The sequence below is a fragment of the Rana temporaria genome, chromosome 3 (genome assembly GCF_905171775.1).
Source record: "Rana temporaria chromosome 3, aRanTem1.1, whole genome shotgun sequence".
NCBI lineage: Eukaryota > Metazoa > Chordata > Amphibia > Anura > Ranidae > Rana > Rana temporaria.
The window spans coordinates 81,687,433-81,713,731 of NC_053491.1; positions in this window are offsets into that span (position 1 = coordinate 81,687,433).

A 26,299-nucleotide genomic window follows, 5' to 3' on the forward strand; every position below is an offset into this window, starting at 1 on the left:
TTTTTTTTAAAGTGTATTTTGTGCGTGTACTCGAGAGAGGAGCCGGACTGCAGGAGTTGGGAGTAGGCAGGCCTCCCCCAGAGGCAATCTGCCACCTTTCTCCATGCCCCGGGTGGCAATGGTGGGTGTGTAAGGGGGTCCTCCCACACAGCCCGCCCTACCTGCTCCGCTTTGAAGCCCAACGGGGCAGAGGGACTCCCTATAAGGGAGTGAGAGGATCTAGCCCGCTCAACCAGCCCCGTTAGTCCTTCGCCTCTCTTTTTAGAGACCGTGTGGTCAAAGTGCGTGCATGTTAACCCAATTTCGAGTGCGTGTAAGTGTGGTGGTTTTTGTGGGAGGGGGGTGGGCGTACTAAGTGCAGGCTTACCTCGCATAGCACACCCGCCGGGAGCCGGGCTGAGACCACCAAACTCAATTCACATGTAGCTGAGACCGGGATCCGAACCCCTCGCTGCAGAGGTGAATGGCTTGTCAGCGCAGTGCCAATCGCGTTGAGCCACCGCAGCTCCTAAAAAAAAACTGTCACTTTTAGATGGACTGCAAGTTCCAACCCTGCGCTGCTCTCTTGCTTCTGGATATGCCCCAGCCTAGCAGCCAGATGTGCTTGGGATAGGCCACATCTCCGGCCTAGCAGCCCAAGATATACAACACACCTCCACCCAGACAGCTGTCCAGGTGGCACAGAACATAGATCACCTGACTCCACTCGAATATATAGGCTCTCCCAGCAGGCCAAAGGATTCAAGAAAAAATTTGCCCATTGGCTGAGATACCCCATATACCCATTACCTGACCTTGCGTTGCCTTTCTCCTATCTAGTACCACTAAGCACCTGGCCACCTAGTGATAGAAGAGACAAGTGCAACAAGGCCAAACTTATTGAGAAATCAATAGATTTCTAATGATCAACCAGGATAATTATTCCTGGCAAATAAATTTGTGAGAAGCAACCCTGCTTAAACTCCAGGGTGCAACATCTAATAGAGTATAATTGACATACAAGTTTTGTTCGGGACTCCTAAATGGAGACGTGGCAAGGCTTGAGGTCCACAGTCTCTGGTTAGGTATGTTGCAGAGGTCACAACATAAGTCTTGGAATGCAACTGGCAACTGACATAAGTGTGCTGGGGTGTGGAGGCTACCATAATCTTGGGTGTGGGTATTTGGTTCAAGAGGGAAGTTAAATGGCTTGGGGAATTAACTCAACAATGAGAGAAGATAAATAGAAAAAGAAAAGGAGAAGAGTGTAGGTAAAAGATGGATAGGGCAGAAAGAAGAGGAGGGAGAGGGAATATGGGTGCAAGGATGGGAGTGGCATAGCTTGGGCCTAGTGAATAGGGGTTTCTGAAATGAGGAGAAAATGGTTAGGAACCCAGGGAAGTCTGAAAAGTATATCCAGATACACTAGGTGGCCATAAATGTAGAGAATTTATTGTGATGTTGTGCTACCAGCTCCTCTAGGTACAGCATGCGAGTGAGTTCAGTAATTTATTCTGTGATCGTGGGGGCATCCACTGTCTTCCAGTGCCTGGCTATTACATTTCTAGCTGCTAATAAAAGAAGCATAATAACCCTTTTTTAGCTGAGGAAAGAGAGCCTGGCAAAAGTGAAAGGAGGGTGAGAGATGGGAAAAAGGAAATGTGAGGGTCCACGACAGCATTGTAAAAATGCATAACATTTATGACCAGACACAATGTATGGGTGTACACTCCCACCAAATGTGCAGCATGAATCCCTGTGGGTTTCCACACCTCCAACAATTCAGCAGAATAGCTGTGTGAATCCTGTGAAGTGTCGTGGAGCAGCGTTCCACTGTGTGAGGATTTTGTAACGCTTCTCCCTGATGGCTCCAGAGACGCAAGATTTGTGTGTAAGGGTATAAATCTTGTTGATGTCGACACTTGGGAACTTGGTGTCTGAGGCCTCATACACACGACCGAGAAACTCGACGGGCGAAACACATCGTTTTGCTCGTCGAGTTCCTTGTGAAGCCGTCGAGAAACTCGACAAGCCAATTTTCTCCATTCCCGTCAAGGAAATAGAGAACATGCTTTCTTTTTGGCTCGTCGAGTTTCTCGACACTTTCCTCGACGAAATTGTACACACGACCGGTTTCCTCGGCAAAAAAATATCTCCCAGCAAGTTTCTTGCTGGTTTTTGCCGAGAAACTCGGTCATGTGTACGAGGCCTAAGTCTCTCTTCTATGCTTTGATGTAATAAGGAGAATGAGATAAGAAAATGGCATAGATCTGTACAATAACATGTGTGGACTACTCGGCCTGTGTACAGAGGTGCTCAAATGGGGTCATGATGTCTCTGTCAAGAGAGATGATTTTAGAGAGGGAGGTAACAAGCACTAGAGTTGCAAGTATTGCCAACACAGTCCAGTGGTACGATTCAATAACAGTGAGGCCAGTGGTTGAAGTTTATTATGGTGCATGGCGGAGCGAATGGGCAACATTCTATTCTGAGACTGCACAAGGAAATTGGGGGATGCCACTCTAGGAGTAAACATAGGGTTGCCCATGATCTCGCTGCTTTTATTTTTCTTATTACTGTTTCTTTTACTTTTTTTTTGGTGTGGTCTTTTGTTTCAGGGGGTGGCATTTTGCAGTTTTCTTTTCTTTTAGGAGTATATTGTTGTAACGGTCACCACCGTTTACGACCTTCCATCAACCCACGACAGCTTATCGACACTCCAACCAACAGGACCCGATCCATCCCATTTGCCCAGAATCAAGACGAGACACGCAGCTCTGTACTTGTTCCAAAATGAATGAATGCTTTAATGGTTTCTTCTCAGCTTTTTATGCAGTTACAAGCATGTTACAGTAATCAAAGGGACAATGCAGTCTCCACCCCCCTAATCACACACTAAGGCTAATTACTAAGCATTCTAGACATCTCGGCGCCGGGCTATAATTATCCTGACCTAATCACTGCACATTCCTTCATTAACAGAACTCAAACAAAACACCATCACACAATGATATCTTCTCAATCCACATTCCTAGACAGACGTTCTATCTCCGCATACAGCTTGACAGACAGGTATTCACACCTCTGCATCAACAGGCTCCAAACCGTGCTATCACACGATGGAAAGGTCTAGGAGCAGACCTGAATTAACACCTTTACACAATGGACAATGAAATGTCTAGGAGTAGATGCAATTAACACCTTTCAAAAGAATGTGTCCCCACATTGAATAAGCCAACAACTTGTGATATCTTAAGACATCCTGCAAACATGAATTATTATAAATGTCCCATCTCATGTAATACATGAATTATGATTCACTTGCCACCCCATCTCCTGGCTCAATCTGTGTCCAAAAGTCACTCCTGTTACAATTGTATTTTATTTTATGTTGATAGGGATTTTCTTTAAAATTTGGGGTCCCAAAATACAACATTACTGTGACACAGATCATAGATTCTTGAAGCTACCCTTTGTTTGAAGTACTTGGCTGCCCTATTTGAAAAAAAAGAAGACAAAAAAACATACAAAGTAAGTGTGCCACCTCACATTACGTCACTTACATTATATTACACTTACATTACACATACTGCACTTAGGGTGACCACATTTCCAAACTACCATTCAGGGACACTCTCCTTCCCAAAAATCAGCTTGTGGTGTAACGAATCACAGCACAGTGATTGGACACAAAAGGGGATTTATGATTTCTCCAATCACAAGCAGGGGCGGGGGCTGTGCTCCTTTAGGCATTCCCGGCCTGGACAAGTACTGTCAGTGAGTAAAGCGGTGATGTGGCAGCCTTTTTTGGAGGCATTAGTTTGGCTTGGGGGGTGGCTGTGTCAGTTTCATTCCGGGACACTGTATTGTCCTGGAATGAATGTACCTGGGACAGACCTGCAAAACACGTGGTCACCCTAACTGCAACCCCCCCCCCCCCCCCATGCTCATAGTAAAAAACAAAATAAAAGCCTATACGCAAAATTAAGCATTGCCTCCCTGGTCAATTTTACAGTGCTCTATCATCGACGGGCTCTTAATTCTTGAAAATAAAAAACAATTGCATATGCCCTGTGTCTCTATTAGTTGACCATGGAAAAAAAGGATTCTAATCCTGCGCTCTTTACCTAATCATCTATTAATTGGGTGAGGTTTACTAGGTTCAGCTGCTCTCCCAAAAAGATTACCTACAAGTTCTTGGCTGAAATCTGTAATAGAAGATAGAAAAACAAGGAAAAGCACTCCCCTATGGTAAAACTTCCTTTTATTTACATGCAATACAAAAGATTATTAAAGATGCACTCACATGCCTATCACAGTGTAAATGGAGCCGGAGTAATCCCATCCATTCACGAAGCCAAGTGGCTGCTCCACGATGTGCTCCTGCCTGTAGACTGGGGCTCTGAGCCCAGGGCTGCCGCAAGAGTTGGGGTGGAGACACTAAATCGCTGAAGTCTATGGCGGTGCGTTGAGGAACCCGGGACAGCTATGAAAGCCGGACCAATGTGCCAAGGGGGTAACAGAACACAAGAGGAGGAAGGGTGTAGAGGATGTAAAGCTCTACACCCTTCTCATCCTTCGTCCTCTTGTGTTTCGTGGCCCTCTTGGCATAGTGTGGTCAGTTTTTTGTAGTAAAGCAGAGGAACTTCGCATAAAGGAAGCAATACAAAGAGAACATGATACTTTTTTTTATACAAGTGCATGACACAGCAAGCACTTATCAGGAATATGAAATGTTGGGGTAACAAACACTTTAATAGACAGACCCTCATTGATTTGAATAGAACTTCTTACCCACAGCTGTTCACATATAGTGTTGAGCAGAATACGCCATATTCGATTTCGCGATATATCACGAATATATAGCCGAATATTCGAGAAATATTCGCTAAATTTGAATATTCGTGATATTTTATCGAAATGAAATGTTTGCGAAATTTCGCTATTGCGAATGCGAAAATAATTGCGAAATTTCGACAACTGCGGTAGGAGCACTCTGATTGGCTCAGAATATTCGTGATATTTTATCGAAATTTCGCAAAATGCGAATGCGATATTTATTGCGGAATTTCGACAACTGCGGTAGGAGCCCTCTGATTGGCTCAGAATATTCGTGATATTTTATCGAAATTTCGCAAAATGCGAATGCGATATTTATTGCGGAATTTCGACAACTGCGGTAGAAGCCCTGTGATTGGCTCAGAATATTCGTGATATTTTATCGAAATTTCGCAAAATGCGAATGCGATATTTATTGCGGAATTTCGACAACTGTGGTAGGAGAACTCTGATTGGCTCTGATGCAAAAGAAGGGCGGAGAAAATAATCGCGCGATATTCCGATTGCCGAATAATCGATTTTTCGGCAAGATAAAATGATCGCTTCAGCTACTCGGCCCAAGGTCTCTAATCATACCAGCAATGCTTTTAGACGTCGATGGAGATCTCTAGGATGTGATCTGTTCTAAAAATAAAATTGAAAAAATTTGAATATTCACAGCGAAATTCGAAATATATCGCGAATACTCGAATATGTCATATTCAAGCCGAATATTCGCAATACGAATATTCGTGAGCAACACTATTCACATACACCCTGCCAAGTACCTATCTTTTACCTCCCCTGCCTGATCAGTGTTGGTTGCTTTTATGGACTTTTTTGTTTAACAATAAAGCAATTTTATGCAAAGTAGTGAGTGTGCAGCCACCCAACCTCACGTGTACCCTGCCAAGTCTTGTGCAGGATCTCAGTCTGCCCCCAGTTACAAGTGTGAATGGTGCAATAGCAGTTTATTTAAACCAGCCCTATTTAACAGACTATACCATGGGAGATCAGGCATCAGGATAAGATAAAATTAAAGTCTCATCATAACACAGATGTGCTATCACAGAGTGTTGGTGCTTTCCTGTAACTAAAAATTGACACGGGGGATAGTGGGCCAGCAATCTGCGGCCGGGACATTCCATTCCCTGAAGCAGTACATATAAAAAAGGGTGCGAATGCTTGTGACGTCATTGACCTAAAAGGACTCTGTGACCATATTAAGTCAACGATGTAATGAGCATTCCTGTTTCGTTCTGTACATGCAGATGGGATGCAGGAAATTCGCTAGCCACAGCTCATTGACTTGGATCGGGTTTAGATGAAAATGGGTTTGAACTGAACCCAGACTAAAACCTCATCCAAAGTAGCCAATGGTGCAAGCAAGCAGGTGCTCTGTTCAACAAGAAACACGCAAAATCAGCTTTCATTTGAGTTTACTACTAGTCACAATGGACAATAGATACACTGGGGAAAATAATTATTTGATCCCCTGCAGATTTTGTATGTTTGCCCACATGCAAAGAAATGAAGGGTCTATAATTTTTATCATAGGTGTATTTTAAATGATAGAGACAGAAAATCAACTAAAAATCCCCCAAAAAAACACATGATACAAATGTTATAAATTGAGTTGTAGTTTAGTGAGTAAAATATGTATTTGAGCCCCTACCAAGCAACAATAATTCTGTCTCCCACAGACTGTCTACAGTATGTTCTCATGTGGTACACAGATTAGTCCTGTCAATTTAAGAAAGTGCTCCATTTATTTTTTTTATTTTTTTTTTTTTTTTTTTTTTTTTTTTTGCCACTTCAGACTTCACCACAGCGAGAGACTTGCTCATGATTTTATTCATAATTCCGTCTCTACATCAGGTTTAGCATCATTTGTGGTACATTTCTTTTGCATATTTTTATACTTGTTATTTTTATTTTATTTATTTGTTTATTTTCATCTTTTTTTTTTTTTTTTTTTTTCACCGTTTAGAACTCACTCTTTTATAGTAAGTACGGAATTTTTAAAAGGTTTTATCTGCGTGACAAAGAAATACCCAGCACCCCATCACCCCCACCTCCCCCCCCCCGACCAGAAAACCACCCCTCCTCCCCCCCACCCTACCCCCGCCCTGGACCATCCCACGACTCCACTTGATGAATTCCTTCCCTTAGTTACAAATACATTCCTATTCCTCTCTCAGATTTTCTGCGAAACTCCAGGACTTTTTAAATTCCAACCAGGGTGCCCACATATCCTTTTCCCCTGCCTTGTTTTTATAAGTTCCATATTTTAATTTCTCTCTCCTATAAGTATCCTCAACGGAGTCGATCCACTCCCACATTTGCGGACTTTCCAGATCTCTCCATTTTAGGGGTATCAGTCGTTTCGCTGCATTAAGCAAATGAGGGATCAATGAACCCTTATATTCCTTCTCTGGAACCTCCCCCCCGTGAAAGAGAACTACCCATGGGTTATCTTCTACTTCATTTTTTGTTATTACTTTTATCAGGGCCAAGATTTTTTTCCAATAGGCTTTGATTTTCAGGCAGTCCCACCAAAGGTGCGCCATCGTTCCTCTTGACGCACAGCCTCTCCAGCATTTCTCTGACTCCTCCGCTCTAAATTTGGCCATTTTATCTGGGGTGGCATACCACCTCGTCAGACATTTAAAGTTCATCTCAGCGGTTTTTACATCCACCGCCGAGGTGTGAGTCATGTTCAGGATTCTTCCTATGGACGATTTCCCTCTTGGGACACCTAAATCTCTTTCCCAATCTTGGATGTATTTTAGCGTGTCCAACTCTTCTGTTTTCTGCAGATAGTTATAGATTTTAGATATATTTCCTTTTGAGCTTTCGGTGCTACATAATTGTTCCAAAATAGTATACTCCTCTTGTGTCCGCAAAGGGTGTGGGAGGCGCTTGACAAATGACACCAACTGCAAGTATCTCCACTCGTCAAGCGCCCCAATTCCAATCCTATATTTGATATCGTGAAGTGTCCTAATTTTACCCTCTAGTGTTATATCTTTTAACTGTGTTCTCTTTGTAATCCAATTTCCGCCAACTTCTTTTGTCCCTGGTGAGAAATATTCATTTTCTTTTAACTCTATTAAAGGTGAGTTGAATTCTGTTTTTAATTGTTTATGTAATCTATCCCAAATCCTCCACGCATTATGTGTAATTGTGTGTGTTGACGTGTGTAAACATCTATGTTGTGGTGGGTTCCAAATTAATCTCCCTAGCTGTGCCCTCGCTAATGTGCATTCAATGTGTATCCATCTTTTATCCTGGGACTCTTTAGCCCATTCTATAACCCGTGAGAGAACCGAAGCATTATAATACAATCTAATATCCGGTACCGCTAAGCCTCCCTTTTTTTTGGCCCGTTTTAGTGTTTGAGCAGACACCCTGTGTTTTTTATTATTCCAGATATAGTTCATTATGAGGGAGTTAATTATTTTGATGTATGACGGTGGCAGGTAAATTGGGACCATTTGAAACTTATACAGAATTTTTGGGATAAGGACCATTTTTACCACATTTATCCTCCCGAACCAAGAGATTGGTTTATTATATATGTTTTTAATTTCTCTTTTAATTTCATTAAGCAGGGGGATGAAGTTTATTCTATATATTTTCTTAAAGTTATTTGCCAGTTTTATGCCCAGGTACTTTATCTCACTTTGCCATGTGAAGTTATATTTCTTCCGCAGATATTGTTCTTCCTCTTTAAGAATGTTAATGTTCAGGATCTCCGTCTTTTCTGTATTCATTTTAAAGTTTGATACTTCACCATATTGTTTTAAGGTAGCTATTAAATTCGGGAAAGTGACTCTTGGGCTGCTTATAAAAAATAGAATATCGTCTGCAAAGGCGGACAATTTGTGCTCGTCTTCTCCTACTTCTACTCCATATATTTCTGGGTTTTGTCGGACCATTGCCAGCAGGGGTTCCAATGAGAGGACAAAGAGGAGGGGGGACAGGGGGCAACCCTGCCTAGTTCCATTTCTCATCTCGAAGGGTGCGGAAAGAGATCCGTTGATCTTGATCCTAGCACATGGATGAAAATAGAGAGTTTTGATCCACTTAATCATCCTTGGGCCTATTCCTATAAATTCTAATGTTTGAATCAGGAACCCCCAGTCTACCCTGTCGAACGCTTTCTCAGCGTCTACTGACAGGAATAGACCGGGGGTCCCCTTTTCTTTAATCTGCTCCAGGAGAAGAAGAGCCCTAACCCCATTGTCCTTACCCTCCCTCCCAGGTATGAAGCCAACCTGGTCTGGGTGGACAACATCTGACATCAACCCCTTCATTCTTTCGGCCAAAATTTTTGCATACAGTTTAGTGTCTGCATTCAGGAGTGAGATTGGTCGAAACCCTGAGCAGATCGTATTGTCCTTTCCCTCTTTTTTAATGACAGTAATCGTAGCTGTTAATGCCTCTCTACTCATCTCGTAGTCTAGCCCCAGGCCATTGAAATATTGGCAAAGTCTAGGGACTAAGATGGTACTAAACCTTTGTATGTAGGCTGACGTGAAACCGTCTGGTCCGGGGCTTTTCCCCTTAGGGGTATTTTTTAAGACCTCTCTTATTTCCTGCTCAGTTATACATTCCTCCATTCTTTCTATCTCGCACTCTTCTATCTTCGGTAGGTTAGTTTGCTGTAATACTTCCCTGATCTTTTCCCTTTTTTCGGCTGGGTCCCTAAACTTCTGTTGAACATCGTATAGTTTTTCATAATAGCATCTAAAAGATTCTGCTATTTGATTTGTCACATATACCCAGTCCCCGTTCCCGTTCCTAATTTTTTCAATAAAATTCCTAGTTTTCTTTTTTCTTACCATTCTGGCCAAATTTTTACTAGGCTTATTTCCCCAGACATATCTTTCTCTCTCTATCCTGTCTATGAAGTTCTTGGTTTCTTGCCCAGCAAGGGCTTTATATTCATCTCTTATTATAGTTAACTTACGGAGTGTTTCCCTCTTTTGTCCCTGTATTTTATGTTCCTGTTCCAGCTTATATATCTCCTCCTTTAATGTTTTTAATTTACTCGTCCTTTTTTTCTTTTTCTTTGCCCCTTCTGCAATAAAAATCCCTCTTATATAGGCTTTGTGAGCGTCCCACAGAGTTGCTCTTGAGATATCCTCCCTGTCATTCTCCTGAAAATACCATTCCAATTCTTTCTGTACTCTTTCGACCACCTCCTCGTCCCCCAACAGACCTTCATCCAATCTCCATTCAGGTGGGAAGGATTTTTGTATGGATGTGTTTATTATCATGGTTACAGGAGCATGGTCTGATAGTGTCGTGATCTCACAACTTGCTTCTACCACCCTCTCCAAAAGTCTGTGGTCCACGAGGATGTAGTCGATCCTCGAGTGCGTCCCATGTACAGGGGAGAAAAACGTATAGTCACGTGTCTTGGGGTTGCGAATTCGCCAGACATCAACCATTTGATTTTGTGACATTTGTTTTTTCAATAGCTTAAGGTGCTCACCACTATTCCCCTGTACACGGGACGTACTGTCGAGGCTTGGGCACATGCAGAAGTTAAAGTCCCCCATCAGCACCACATGTCCCTCTTCAAAATCTTTTAATTTTCTGAGGATTTTACTGATATATTTAACCGAGTTCACATTGGGGGCGTACACATTTGCCAGGGTATAATCCTCCTCTCCTAGTTTTATTTTCAAAAACAAGTATCTCCCCTCAGGGTCGATCATTCTGTCCACCAATGTGAATCTAACTTCTCTTGAAAATCCAATGGCAACCCCACGGGATCTAGATGAGACTGTATCCCCATAGTACCAAACAGGGTATTCAAGTGAGTATAGCTTTATATTGGACTCTAAGGTAATGTGGGTCTCTTGTAGGTAGGCAATGTCTACTTTATACTGCGTTAATTCGCCAAGAATTTTATGTCTCTTGGTATAGGAGTTTAATCCTTTTACATTGTATGATAGGAACTTAATATCTGTCATTTATTTTATTTTTTTTATTTTTTTTAATTATAAGTTTGAAGATAATTCTTGTGGAGTCGTACGGATGGTCCCCCTCCCGTTTCCCTCCCTCCCTCCCCCCGCTCCTTTTCCCCCCGCCCTCCCACTTTTCCCCCACCCCCCCTTCACTCCCCAGCCCCGCCTCCCTCCCTTCCCTACCCCGGCCCACTGGCCTGGGAGCCGCTGGTAGAAGACTCCTCGCCTTCATCCTTGGCTCCTCTTTCGTGGTGGTGTTCAGGGCTCCCCCTTGCCTCCCCCCCCCCCCTCCCCCCCCCTCCCCCCACCTCCCCGTCCAGCATTCCAGAATTCCATACTAAGCAGAGATCAGCTAATCCACCCAGTCAGGGAGATCAGGGATTTTTAAGTCCATTTTAGAGCAAAATTCATTCAGTTCCTCCGGGTACCTAAGTCGTGCTGTTTTACCCCCCTTTATACCTATGAGGCACGCCGGAAATCCCCATTGGTACTTAATATTTTGTGCCCGCATAAGCTCTAAGAGGGGTTTCAAGCATCTCCTCCTTGCCAGTGTTTCTTTCGCCAGATCGGAGAATATTTGTAGCTCAGTGTCTCTATATCTCAGGGGGGGTTTCCCCCTAAGCCTACTCCATATTTCTGCTTTATCGACGTAGTTCCTGAACCTTACAACCACATCCCTTGGGCCATATCTTTCTATTTGTTGGGGGTTCCCCACTCGGTGCACTCTCTCAATCTTAAGGGGCTTGGATTCTACTGGTCTCTCTAGCAGGGGGTTAAAAATTATGTTCATGATGTCTCTTAGGTCTTCATCTTTTCCTTCTACTAACCCTCTGATTCTAAGGTTCTGTCGCCTGTTGCGATTCTCCTGGTCCTCAATCCTATATGCCACCAATCTCTGGTTTTCGGTCAAGGCCTTTACTTGCTTTTTCAAGGATTTTATTTCCTGATCCTGCTCCTCTATTCTCTTTTCCGTCTCTTCCACTCTTTCTCGAAGCCCTCCTAGGTCTATTCTTACTTTGTTAATTTCTGTCCTTATAATATTTTCCATGACATTTTCCATCCTCAACAGCATTGCGTTCATCTCTGCCTTTGTAGGGGGCTGTGTATCTTGGGCTAGCTCCTCTGCATTATTTTGCTCTTGCTCGCTTTCTAGTGTCGTTTCACCTCTAGAACTCTCCTCACTACCTGTTCCTACACCTTTTTTTTTATCGATCTTCTTCTTTTCAGTTTTTTTTGCGAGTCCTGGGCTTTTAAGGCTCCCTTCCTGCGTCATATATTGCTGTATGGAGCTATTCCCCGAGTTATTCTTAGTTGGTTTTGTAGTGCCACCCCTCGTAGATCTATTCATTTTGTTGGCGGGTCGAATTCTCTTCCCCAGTTTGAAGATGGATTTTTTTTTTTTTTTTTATTTATTTTTTTTTTGAAAAAGGAAAGGTAACGGTCCACGACTCTCTTCCCTGATATGAGCTCCTATCTTCCCTTATCCACTACTCATGTCCTGAAAAAGTAGATATTTTAATAAAGAGAGGGCCACAGGAAAGCAAGAGCCCTGAACTGAGAAAGAGAAATAAAGGGCTGATCAGCAGGGGAGAGGACGTTTACTGCTTTAAGCAGAATTACCTGGGCTACCGGATTCTCTTCTTATAAGGTAAATACCTTCAGTGTTTTTATAGAGCCAACTCCTATGCTACATCAGCCCTGAACTTCCTCATTATTCCAGAGACAGGGGGGACCCTTTGAGTCAGAGAAGGTCTAAATGATCTTTTCCCTGTCCCCCAATCTTCAAAAACTAGAATTTTACCAGCTTCTCACGGTCGCGTGTGCGTTACCGGTACAGTCCAGAGAAAGAGTAATGTATTTTTGGCATCCTTCACCGGCCTAAGTTTCCCCTCAGAACGCTAATGCCTCAATGCCCAGGCCATCGGGGTTGTCGTTAATTCAACTATATAAAAGGGCAATTAGGTAGATCATGAGAGGGAAGATCAGAATTTATATTGCCCTAGATTTCCCTCCTGTTTGACTCCACAGACCAACCAGAGCCATTCAATAAGGACAGGGACCATACACTTAAATATGTCCTAAATAAAACAGGTAGTGTAGAGATTTTGCAGCAGGTGGTGAGTTCAAATAAACCAGATATCATACTCCTCAGATATTTCTTCAATTACATCATCATGTCCTGGTGTGGGTTATATATTCAATTGTATGTTCATTTACATTTCACTTGCATTTTGTATTCGTGTTCCCTTCATATACAGTTCTCACGGATATATAACCCAGTAGAAGATTAGCATCTAATTCTTCTCCAATTTTTACACAATAAGACACCTTCTGATGTACTGGTGTATGGTCATTCCGGGGGACAGTGTTATAACAAACGGGAGGGGGGGTCACGGGGGGGGGGGGGGCCCGCTCGGACTCGGCTCTACTGAGCGCCTCACCAGACCCTTTGCTTTTCCTCCTGATCCACTGCCCGGCTACGTGTCTCCGCTGGATTTCTGATAAGCCCTGCACCGCATATCACCGCTCAGGCTGCTGACATCAGTGTTGAGAACGCGGCAGCTTTAATTTCTCCGGCGCTGCGTGTCCATCAGGGGCTCGTTCTCCGGCAGTTTTCAGGTAAGTATGCCCGGTCCCGGGCGGGGATGTGGCGGGGTTGCGGCACCCGCTCGCTTCTCACAGATCTCACGCTGTGAACTGCGAGGTCACGAGCGGTGCCGACGGAGCCTCAGAGCGGCGTGTGTCTCCTGCCGCCATAGAGCCGTCCTACACCTCCCACCTCACTCGTGCTACGTCACGTCCTCATCCTGTCTGCCCACCAAGTGCTCCATTTATATGTGTATAAAGACACCTGTCCACAGAATCTCTTTCTTCCATTCAAACCTCACCATTGTAGGCATAACCAAAGAGCTGTCACAGGACATCAGGGACACGATTGTAGACCTGCACAAGGCTGGGATGGGCTACAAGAAGCTTGGTGAGAGGGAGAAAACTGTTGGAGCGATTATTCGCAAATAGAAGAAATACAAAATTACCATCAATCATCCTCGGTCTGAAGCTTCATGCAAGGTTTCACCTCATGGAGTAAGGATGATCAAGAGGAAAGTGAGGGATCAACCCAGAACTACACGAGAGGAGCTTCTGAATGATCTCAAGGCAGTAGGGACTGCAGTCATCAAACCATTGGTAACACAATTTGCTGCCATGCATTAAAATCCTGTAGTGCCTGAATGGTCCCCCTCGTCAAAAAGGCACATGTACAGGTCCATCTGAAGTTTACCAGTAAACATTTAAATGATTCAGAGAAGGATTGGGAGAAAGTGCTGTGGTCAGAAGAGACCAAAATTTGGCTTTTTGACATTAAAACGAATCGCCGTATTTGGAGGAAGAAAAATGGTGACCCTAAGAACACCATCCCTACAGTCAGGGGTGGAAAAATTATGCTTTGGTGCCGTTTCTCTGCTAAAGGTACAGGATGACTTTGCCACATTGAGGGGCCAATGGACGGGGCCATATATTGTAATATCTTGGATAAAAACCTTCATCCCTCAGCCAGAACACTGAAGATGGGTCATGGATGGGTCTTCCAGCATGACAATGACCCAAAACATACCTCTAAGGCCCCGTACACACGAGGAGACATGTCCGATGTCTCCTGGGAGCTTTTGGTCTGATGTGTGTACACACCATCAGACCAAAATCCCCGCGGACAGAGAACGCGGTGATGTAGAAGACACCAACGTTCTCAAACACGGAAGTGCAATGCTTCCACGCATGCGTCGAATCAATTTGACACATGCGCGGGATTTCGGGACGCTGGTTACACGTCATAACCAGCGGACATGTCCGATTAGGTGTACTAACCATCGGACATGTCCGACGGACATGTTTCCAGTGGACAAGTTTCTTAGCTTGCTAAGAAACTTTTGTCCGCTGGAAACCTGTCCGCTAGGCCGTACACACGGTCGGACATGTCCGCGGAAACTGGTCCGCGGACCAGTTTCAGCGGACATGTTCGACCGTGTGTACGCCGCCTCAGGCAACAAAGGAGTGGCTCAAGAAGAAGCATATTAAGGTCATGGAGTGGCCTAGCCAGTCTCCAGACCTTAATCCTATAGGAAATTTGGGAGATGAAACTTCGATTTGCCAAGCAACAACCAAGAAACCATTAGGATTTAGAGAAAATCTGTAAAGAAGAGTGAAACTAAATCCCTCCTGAGATGTGTCAGAAACATCTTACCTCTGTGACTGCCAACAAGGGTTTCTCCACCAACTACTAAGTCATGTTTTTCTTGGGGATCAAACACTTATTTTACACACTGAACTGCAATTCAATTTATAACATTTGTATCATGTGTTTTTTTTCTGGATTTTTGGTTGATATGCTGTCTCTTTCATTTAAAATACACATATAATAACAATTTATAGACCCTTCATTTCTTTGTAAGTGGGCAAACATACAAAATCTGCAAGGGGTCGAATAATTATTTCCCCCACTGTATGTGTAAATCACAATAGTAATGAATTTCAAATAAAACATTAAATAATAAAATATTGAAGTTTATTTACATTAATTTATTTAATTCTGACTTTTTGTTAATGTTTGAAGCATGCAAAAAAAGTAACAACATAACGAATAATCTGAATTCACGCGGGTGCCCGGTGAACATTGCGGCCACCAGGAACGCGCATCGGCTCCGTCGTCACACCTCCTGCGGCGGGCGCGCCCCCTGGTGGTCTTAAAGCGGGCAATGTATAGCTACCGCGATTTGCCCAGGGGAGACAACCTGCTGCAGTATAATTCCGGCGGCTGGTCTTCTAGTGGTTAATCTGCATAGATCAACACAAGGGCACATAGAAAGCAATTATTTCCTATGTGTCCTTTTCACACAACAATGCTGCATTTAAGTGGGAGTAAGCTGATTTTTACCTATTAGTACTGTAAATATCTCCTAAACATGCACCGTTTAGGAGATATTTACTTTAGATGCACCCGGTGACCTCACAGGCGCATGCGCTCTGAAGGCAGGTCCGTGCCATTCCATTAGAGCCGTGCTGTAAACAGAGATTCCCACGTGCATCTTTGCCCATCAGATAGCCGAAGCCTGCGAACCTGGAAAGAAGACCGAATGAAGATGGAAGCCCCTTTAGTGGTGACAGCGCGCCGTTGGAGGGCTTCATTTTCAGGTAAGTCTGTCATAATGCGATGCATACTACCACATTATGACTTAAACTGCCCAGGGCACAATTATTTTTATTTATTTTTTATGCTGTTTACTACCTCTTTAAGCTGGGTTCAGTGCATTGCGTAAAATGCAGACATGCTGCATTTTTTTCCCCAAATTTGAGGGTGCTGTCTGCACCTAGGCTTCCCTGGCAGGGAAAGATGCCAGCATTTATATTGAATCCCCATATCCTTTTTAATCTCCTATATAGAGTAGTTTCCAATAATCAAAGGATGTGAATAAATGATATATTATAGATAAAAAAATTACCAGAGCACAGGAGGGAGAGTGTTTTCCTTTCATTTTAGTGTTCCCCTACTCATAAAAGGTTATCTTTTAGGTTATGGCTCATCATCCTTGCCCTACTTCCTTAAAATACAAGTTCTCTATGTCCTCTTTTTCAAGATTAATATAGAAGAAACCACAATGTACACAGAAGTATTATTGGACAGAAGCTTCTGTGCAATCATCTTACCATTTTACTACGTAGATTTAAACAAGGATGTGTTCAAATCTTCACCATCATACACTGATAATGACTGTGCAGAGTCTTGTGATAGATGTTTCTGGACACGTGCTCTTTTCAGACATGTGATGAATGTGTCCTGACATCTATACTCATTTGTGTCATGCAATATACAAGAAATGGTTTGTTGCCACAGTAGCCCCTTTCACTACTCAAGAGACTTGTAATGTGATTAAAAGGATTAGATCAGCAATTTGTATAATCATATTTAAAAGCAGCCTTAATGAGTGAGTTGTAGTTTTCAATTGCATATACTGGAGATCTGCGGAGATCGGCATTGATAATAAACAGTTAATATCGCCTGTTTCTGAAGCAGGGGATCAAATAAAATCATCAATTTCTTCAGCAAAGATTACATGTATACCTCCCAACTGTCCCTGATTTCGAGGGACTGTCCCTGATTAGGAACAATGTCCCTCTTTCCTCCTCATTTGTCCCTCATTTTGGTCTGATTTCTATAGTTGTATATAAAATACCGTATTTATCGGGGTGTACCGCGCGCCAGCGTATAACGCGCACCCAAACCTTAGAAAGGTAGTTTAAGGAAGAAAAGAAAACTTACATTTTTGCCCTGCGTCCATCGGCGGCCTTGTCCGGCGTCTGTCTGCGGCCTTGCGCAGGGTCCGTCCAGCCTTGTGGGTGTCCGTCTGCGGCTTTGGAGGTGTCCGTCTGCGGCCTCCATCCAGGTGTCCGTCTCCGTCCAGTGTGTCCGTCTGCGAGTCCATCCGCACCTTGCCCGGGGTTGCAGCGGTGTTTGTTTTTGGATTTGGCGCCGAGAGGAGCCAGATTTCTTGTGTGTTCGGCTCCTCTCGGCTTGTCTCGGCTCCTCTCGCGTGGCTGAGCCTAGCCGAGTGCGCAGTACACTCGGCTCGGCTCTAGGCTGCGGCGGGCGGAGCCGAGCATGGCCGAGCCTAGCCAAGTGTGCAGTACACTCGGCTCGGCTCTAGGCTCAGACACAGAGACAGCGGGGATCGGCGTATATCGCGCACCCACGATTTCCCCCTGATTTTAAGGGGAAAAAAGTGTGCGGTATACGCCGATAAATACGGTAATCTTTTTATCTATTAACAAGTGTTTTCCAGCGCTAAACCTTTATCTGATTTCTAAATTGCTGCATCTGTAAATTCCAAAAGCCAATATAAAGTAATAGTAGTGGTAAAAAAAGTACTTGTGGGTTTAACCAATCTTGTTTTTTTGTACAATTCTCCTTTAAGGGGGCGTGATAAGGGGTGTGTCCTATGCCTGCATACTTTCGCTGATAGGTGTCCCTCATTCCCATCTCAAAAAGTTGGGAGGTATGCACATGGCCAAGTACCTAGGTCTTCACTTTTTTCAAGCATCAGAAAATTCAAATAGTTCTTTTAAAGTTTGTTATGATGGCAGTAAGCCTATAACCTACATCTGACATGTGCATTCTGTAGTTCAGGCAGTTCAGACGGCTACTTACTTGCTGAGAAGATTGCCTGAGACATCGAAGAAGGCTCTGTAGCCAGAAGGAGCAGCAGGCAGGGGCAAGAGTAAGGCCCCTTTCACATGGGGCGGATCAGTAATGATCCACCCCGTGAACCTCCGCGTGCTCAGCGGGGATTGCTCCGTTGATCCCCGCTGAGCCGGCGGATGACAGGGCGGTCCCCGCACACTGTGCAGGGACCGCCCTGTCTTTTCTCCGTTCTCCCCTATGGGGGGATCGGATGAACACGGACCATCTGTCCGTGTTCACCCGATCCGATCCGCCAGACGGATGGAAAAGTAGGTTTTTCCTCCGTCACACTTTGGCGGGTCGGATGTCAGCGGGCATGTCACTGCTGACATCCGCGGATCCATAGAGGAGCACGGAGCGCCCGTTCAGGTCCGCAAAAAAAACTGGCAGGTGGACCTGAATGGGCCGCCAGTGTGAAAGAGCCCTAAGGAGTCTGTTTATATGCAGTTTGGTGTGTGAATGCCTGAACGAATAATCTCTGTAATATGTGTTGTGGAAATTTTATGAAGATGTATTTTAATATGTATTGTCATAGTGTCACCCAGTGTTAGTTCTCCCCCAACCCGCTCTAAAGAGCGGATTGGGGCAGACTGACTCTGGTTGAGATCCGTTAGGTAAGGGCCCCTGTGTGATGCACAGACGTTCGTCTGGGGGGGATGTGTCCACTCTGCAAACACATTATCGCTTTAGCGGATGTGCGCTATTGTCAACCCTGTATGCCTGATCAACATATTTGTGAAGCCATGGGCGTACACCTGCAAATAAGCTCCCATTGCCATTGGTTGTTGTATTATTCATGTTGTTGTTTGTATTAACTAATCTTTATTTGGTCATTTCCTGTGTAGAGGTCACATCATGTGATGTCACTTCCCATGGAGGAAGTGATTGGCTGCTGGAGCCATCACTTACGGTTTGTGAAAGCTTTTGTGATTTACGAATAAAAGGCCGAGCTGGCTAGTCTCAGTCAGTGATGCTGACAGAGCTGAGAACGTAAGGATGCATGGTCTTGTCTGTTTACTTGGATGAGTGGGTTTTAGATATATGGGAAATAGAATGATGGGTAAGATGCATTATATCATTAGACGAAATGTGTGCTTATTATGAGATTTGGCTGTGTGCTCTGCATACAGCCTAATTTCTATAACATATGCCTAAGATGTGTATTTCCTATGATCGTCAGCTGCATCTAATGGTCATAATGCTGTATTTTCCTGATTGCTAATTATGCCCACTAGATGGAGCTGACAATCACAAGAAATACACATTTTATTATTATTATTATACAGGATTTATACAGTTTGAGCAGCGCGTTCCAACGTGAGGGCAGACAGTACACATACAATACAATTTTAATACAGGAGGGATCGTAGAACTTACAATCTAGAAAGGAGGGTCAAGTGATACAAAAAGTAATAACTGTGGGGGATGAGCTGATGGAGATTATAAAAGTACAGTTTTTAGTTATTAGATACATTGCTGGGATCATAGGCATGCACAGGGGGTGTGCCTGGGAACACCCTTATTACTCTGTGTGGTGCCGATTTCCCCTACTGCACAGGCTTCCCCCGGCTGCTGTGTGGTATGTTTCAGGATGGAGAGTGGGAGAAGGGGCTAATCAATACCTCATTTACTGGCCCCTTTCTTTTCTAAATGAACACAGTGAACTCACTCACTGTGTTCAATCATAACTGAAGCATAGTGAACTCTTATTGGGACAAACATAAATCTATAGTCAGAAGCATAGTGAACGGTGATTACTATGTTTCAGTTTGTGAATGATCAGGAAGCTACTCAGCACAAAGCACTTCCCATTCATTTACAGTTCAGTGCAGCTGAGGATGCAGAGCTAGGCATGTGTGTTTGAGCTTTGGGTTGCAATTTTCTGCACACACCTTTGGCTGGAATTATGCGATGGCTGTGCAAGTGCCTAAAATGTCATTTTGACTACCTCAATTAGTCACTATTTGCATTAGGATAAAGAGACTCTTTTTTTTTTTTTTTTTTTTTTATCTAGTACAAGTACTGAGATAAACTGGATCTGTGGTAATTACTGATATAGCTCTGGCAAAACATACATTTTGTTTGAATTCAAAGCTTTTACACAGGTTTACTTTAAAGAAAAATTATAATGATTTTGGGTCAGTTTTATCCTAGTTGTCTCCTTATATGTTAACCACTTGCCCATCAGGTGAATTCTGGCACTTCTCTCCTTCATGTGAAAATCACAATTTTTTTGCTAGAAAATTAATCAGAACCCCCAAACATTATATATTTTTTTTTAGCAGACATCCTAGGGAATAAAATGGCAGTCATTGCAATACTTTTTGTCACACCGTATTTGCGCAGCGGTCTTACAAGCGCACTTTTTTTGGATAAAAATCACTTTTTTGAATTAAAAAATAAGACAACAATACATTTTGCCCAATTTTTTTATATATTGTGAAAGATAATGTTACGCCGAGTAAAATGATACCCAACATGTCACGCTTAAAAATTGCGCCCGCTCGTGGCATGGCGTCAAACTTTTACCCTTAAAAATCTCGATAGGCGACGTTTAAAAAATTCTACAGGTTGCATTTTTTGAGTTGCAGAGTAGGTCTAGGGCTAGAATTATTGCTCTCACTCTAACGATCGCGGCGATACCTCACTTGTGTGGTTTGAATACCGTTTTCATATGCGGGCGCTACTCGCGTATGCGTTTGCTTCTGCGCGCGAGCTCGTCGGGACGGGGCGCTTTAAAAATTTTTTTGGGGGTTTTCTTATTTATTTTTATTTAGTTTTATAATTTTTTACACTGAAAAAAAAAAAAAAATTGATCACTTTTATTCCTATTACAAGGAATGTAAACATCCCTTGTAATAGAAAAAAGCATGACAGGTCCTCTTAAATATGAGATCTGGGGTCAAAAAGACCTCAGATCTCATAATTAGACTTAAATGCAAAAAAAAAAAAAAAATGTCATTTTTTCAAATGACAAAAAAAAAATGTTTCTTTAAGAGGCTGGGCGGGACTGACGTTTTGACGTCACTTCCGCCCAGCAGAGCTATGAGGACGGGTGAAGGAGATTTCTCCTTCAGTCCCGTCCCCGCTCAGCTGCCGGACACATCCGATCCCCTCCGCCGCTACCGACGGCTCCGGTAAGCGGCGGAGGGCGTGGGAGAGCGGTGGGAGGGGGGGGGGCCCTCTCCCGCCACCGATAACGGCGATCTCGCGGCGAATCCGCCGCGGAGACCGCCGTTATCGTGTACACCACCGCCCCCTGAAAAGATGAATATCTCGGTTGTGGCAGCAGCTGCTGCCGTTATCGAGATATTCAACTTTAAAAAGAGGACGTCTTTTTGACATGGGGCGGTGGTCAAGAGGTTAAACAGTTTTACATCCCCCCCCGCATATTTTCTTCTATCTACTGTATGTCAAACCTTTACTTTTGAAAACTAAAATAAAGATTATAAAAAAGCTGATTTATATTGGTTTTTGTACTGTTTGTATGGAATAACAAACATTTAAAACAAGACAAAGGATTCCCAAAGCACTATCGGATAACAAGGCAGAACTGATTGCTTTGTGGCACAATTTGGTTAACTGAAACACTGAACTGAGCCTTCCAATAAGGGATGAGCCAATGCTGATGAGCCACATAGCTGTGTAAACTATAGGATTCTACTACCAAAGAAGCAAACAGAGGGCTTTAAAATGTAGAAACAAGTTTAAAGTGTTACTAAACCCTGCATTTATTATATCTGGTCTCCCACAGTACACAGAACATGGAAATGCAATTATTTTAGTAAATATAAACTGCTAAATACCTTTTCTCATCAGCAGTACATGGCAGTCTTGTGAATTCTTTCAGTGTCTGCTTAAATCTTGTAGGAAGAGTTTTCATTCTGCACTGACTGTCCTATCAGGATGCAGGACCCCTGACCCTCTGTCTGGACAGTGCTGATTGGCCATGTGTGGATCACATGCACCCTCCCAAGAAAAATAAAAACTCTTTAGCATTACACACCAAACTGGGCATATGCAGCCTGTCCCCTGGCTCTGTGTTATCAGGAAATATATTAGAGACAGTAGAAGAAGGGGATGATCAGAAGAGATCAAATTATTTTTTTTACACCATGCCATTTTTTGCGATTCGGCACTCCGTCGCTTTAACTGACAATTGCACGGTCGTGCGACATGGCTCCCAAACAAAATGTATGTATTTTTTTCCCCACAAATAGAGCTTTCTTTTGGTGGTATTTGATCACCTGTGGTTTTTATTTTTTGCGCTACAAAAATAAAGCGACAATTTTGAAAAAAATTCAATATTTTTTACTTTAATAAATATCCCCAAAAAATATATAAAAAACATTTTTTCCCTCAGTTTAGGCCGATATGTATTCTTCTACATATTTTTGGTAAAAGAAATCGCAATAAGCGTTTATTGGTCGGTTTGCGCAAAAGTTATAGCGTCTACAAAATAGGGGATAGTTTTATGGCCTTTTTTTTTTATTAATATATATTTTTTTACTAGTAATGGTGGCGATCAGCGATTTTTATCTTGACTGCAACATTATGGCGGACACATCGGACACTTTTGACACATTTTTGTGACCATTGTCATTTTTACAGCGATCAGTGCTATAAAAATGCACTGATTACTGTAAAAATGACACTGGCAGTGAGGGGGTTAACCACTATGTGGCGCTGAAGGGGTTAAGTCAGTACTAGTGAGTGATTCTTACTGTTAGGGGGTGTGGCTACACGTGACACGTCACTGATGACGGCTTACGCCAGCACAGTTACTCTACGCTGCCGTAACTTTGGGCGCAAGTTCTTTGAGAATACGGGACCTGCCTCACCAAGTTACGGCGTAGTGTATCTGAGATACGCTACGCCCGCCTATAGATAGGCGCGTCTACGAGAATCTGGGCCTATATACTTATATATAGACCAGAGAAGAAGCTCCACTGGTTCTGCAGGGTGACATGTAGACATCTATAAGGCGGAAGATCAATGCATTACTGCACCAATCTCAAGGTAAACCCTATCAACCTCTGGAGGAAGCCCAGTTAAAAAAAGATGCCTTCAATATTAAATTTGGATTCATTTTGGATCCACTGATGGTCTAAAAAGAAAAACGTATAAAAAAAAATAAAAAATCTTAAATATGGCAACCAAAAACGGAACAGTTATAAGCTGTTATAGGCGGTCCCCTAGTTACAAACGACTTCTACTTTCCTTTTACTCTTTTTTTTTTTTTTGTCTATTTTTCTGACCTCCATCACTTGATGGCATCTCCCTGCCATTTTCTATTCCCCCTACAGTCTCCGTGTCCTTGCTATTCTTGGCTTAGGCTTTTTATGTATACAGAGATATATACATACTATTATTACTGAATTTATTTATTATTACATATTTTCTGACAAACATATTTACGCCTACAGCTTTTATTACATATGGACTCAGTGAGACTTCTGGGGACCCACTTTCACATCCGCACCATGCCTGTACTCTGATTTGCCCCATCAGGGTCCCATTTGGCCCTGTACACACGGGCCAGAATCTCGTCAGGAAAAAAACATTGTTTTCCCTGACGAGATTCTTGGCAAGAATCTCTTGCCACCCGAGTGTACAGACACTCCTTTCAAAAGAACCGTGGTTCTCTTGAAAGGCAAGAACGCGGTGACGTCACATTTAATGCCATCGCCACCATCTTGCTGCACCCTACCTATGCCTAGGAAGCTACCGCGCATGCGTCAAAGTCATTTCGAGCATGTGCGGGTTTCCACGGCGACAAGTAAGTATACACACTCTCGGGTTTCTTGGCAGGAAAACTGCCGAGAATCTCACAACGAGAAAAATAGAGAACATGTTATCTTTTTTTCTCGTCTAGATTCTGGGCAGTTTTCTTGACGAGAAACCTGAAAGCATTGTACACACGCTCGGTATAATCGGCAAGAAAGCTCTGTCAGCAGTTTTCTTGATGGTTCTTGCCGAGTAAACCGAGCGTGTGTACGAGGCTATAGGGATGGTTTTTCTCTACGAAAAATATTCCTGCCCCTGCTGGGGAAGTAGACGGCCGGATAAAGCCCTTCTTCAAGTTCTCATAGACATATTCCTTTAGTGCCTCCTGTTCTCGTTCAGCAATAGGGAAAATCCTTTCAAAGGGAATCTCAGCCCCTGGGAGTAACTCAACAATATTGAACGTTTTCACAATATTCAAATTTTCTGAGATACTGAAGTTTGGGTTTTCACTAGCTGTAAGCCATTATCATCAAAATTAAAAGAAAGAAATGCTTGAAAAAAAATATATATATATATATTTATTTGTTATTTTTTTTCCCGTTTTTTATTGGTTGAACTAGATGGATTTTTTTCAACCTGACTAACTACAATATGTAACTATATCACTCTGTGTGTAATTAATCTATATAATATATGGGTTCACTTTTTTTATTGAATTTCTAAAATACATGACATTTTTGCTGATATTCACATTTTTGAGATGCACCTGTATTTATTTATTATGCTCGGGACTTAAAGCGGGAGTTCACCCAAAAATCAACTTTCTGCAGTTAGATCCAGCATACTGCTGACATCTGCAGTATGCCGGTCTTTTTATTTTTATTTTGGTACTTATCGTTATAGCAGTAATTCTTCTATGCCTCCGAGCGGGGATTACTTCCTGGTATAGGCGTTCCCTTCAAGACAAGCAGGTTGATTGACAGCCTTCGATAGCGCGTCACGGCATCCGAAGATACACGAGTGACACTCGGCAATTTACGGCGCCTGCGCAGTCAGCTCTACACGGCAGGCGCAGGAGCTGTAAACAGCCAAGTGTCATCTCGGCTGTTTTCAGAAGCCGTGACGCGCTATCGAAGGCCGTCAATCAACTTGCTTGCCTTCGGGAACGCCCATTCCCCGAAGGATTCCCCGCTCGGAGCCATGGAAAGAATACTGCTATAACGATAAGTACCAAAATAAAATAAAAAAGACCAGCATACTGCAGATGTCAGCAGTATGCTGGACCTAACTGCAGAAACTTGATTTTTGGGTGAACTCCCGCGTATTGTGGGTAAAAATAACATATTGCATATGAATACTACTATTCAAGCCAGTGGAGGGAGCACTTCAACATAGTTACCAGCTTCGCAGAGCTCAATATTTCAAGCTCAAATTACACTCACAATTAAATTATTTTGATGAGAAACTCCCCTTCTTCCTTGGTATTATTAGGACAACCACATAGACTGTAGAGAAAGACACTCTAAAAGATTGGGTACTTTTATCATGGTAGAATAAGGTACTTAAACATACATTCATACCAATATCCTATGGGGAGTAGCTCAACCTTTGGGGACCCTTCATCTTCTCTTTCTTCTACTTTCCACCTCTTCTTGCCTTTCTCTATACTTTCTCCCCCCCCCCCCCCCTCACATTACCTTTTCTCTCCAGTAACTTCCATTGTGTTTGGATAGCATTACCTACTACTAGGGCTGTAACTAGGCCCTAGCTCAGCGGTGGGATGAATATGATATCTTACTATTGAGTGAATATTGATTCTAAATTTTGCCTAGGCTGAGTTTATATACATAAGTTTGGCACTCAAATAGCTTGATAAGTCATAATCTTACTGCTTTAACTTGATTTTAGTTATACAGATTTTCATCAGATAAGCCATGTACACCTAGTATTGTCCTTACCTGTAATATACTTATCTCAATACAATGGTATTTTTTTCTCTGTATATTACCTGAAATGTTATCTTATGATCGTTTTTTTTTTTTAATCAGAAAAGTTTTTATTGTTGAAAAAATAAAAAAAGATACAGTAGCAGTACAGAATGCCAGGGATGTACAACCCGGATAAACAATACAAAGAAGATAAGCACCTTCACAATACATAACTAATCCAACCCATAGCCTATGGATGATACACATTCCTGATGACGGTGCTAAAACAGTGTTTCCATGAACCTGGCATTCCTTCTGTAGGCAATACAAGCCTGATAAAAAAACAAGGCAGATAAACAATAGTCAAATAAGAAGAAACAAAGAAAAGGCAAAGAAAAAAAAAAAAAAAGGGGGAGGGGGGGGGGGGGGGAATCAGCCCAGCCTGCTGCCAAAGGCACCCTGCTTGTTACCCCATACCTCTCATTACCTCCATAACTCACAGTTTTTTTAAAGAGATGAGCCCATCCCTTTTTGGTAATCCTCCAGGACCTCATCCAATCAGTAATCTATCAAGGACCAGTTGTGGGGGGGCCACTTCCGAGGAATTCAGCCACCCCTGCCATATGGTGTCAAAT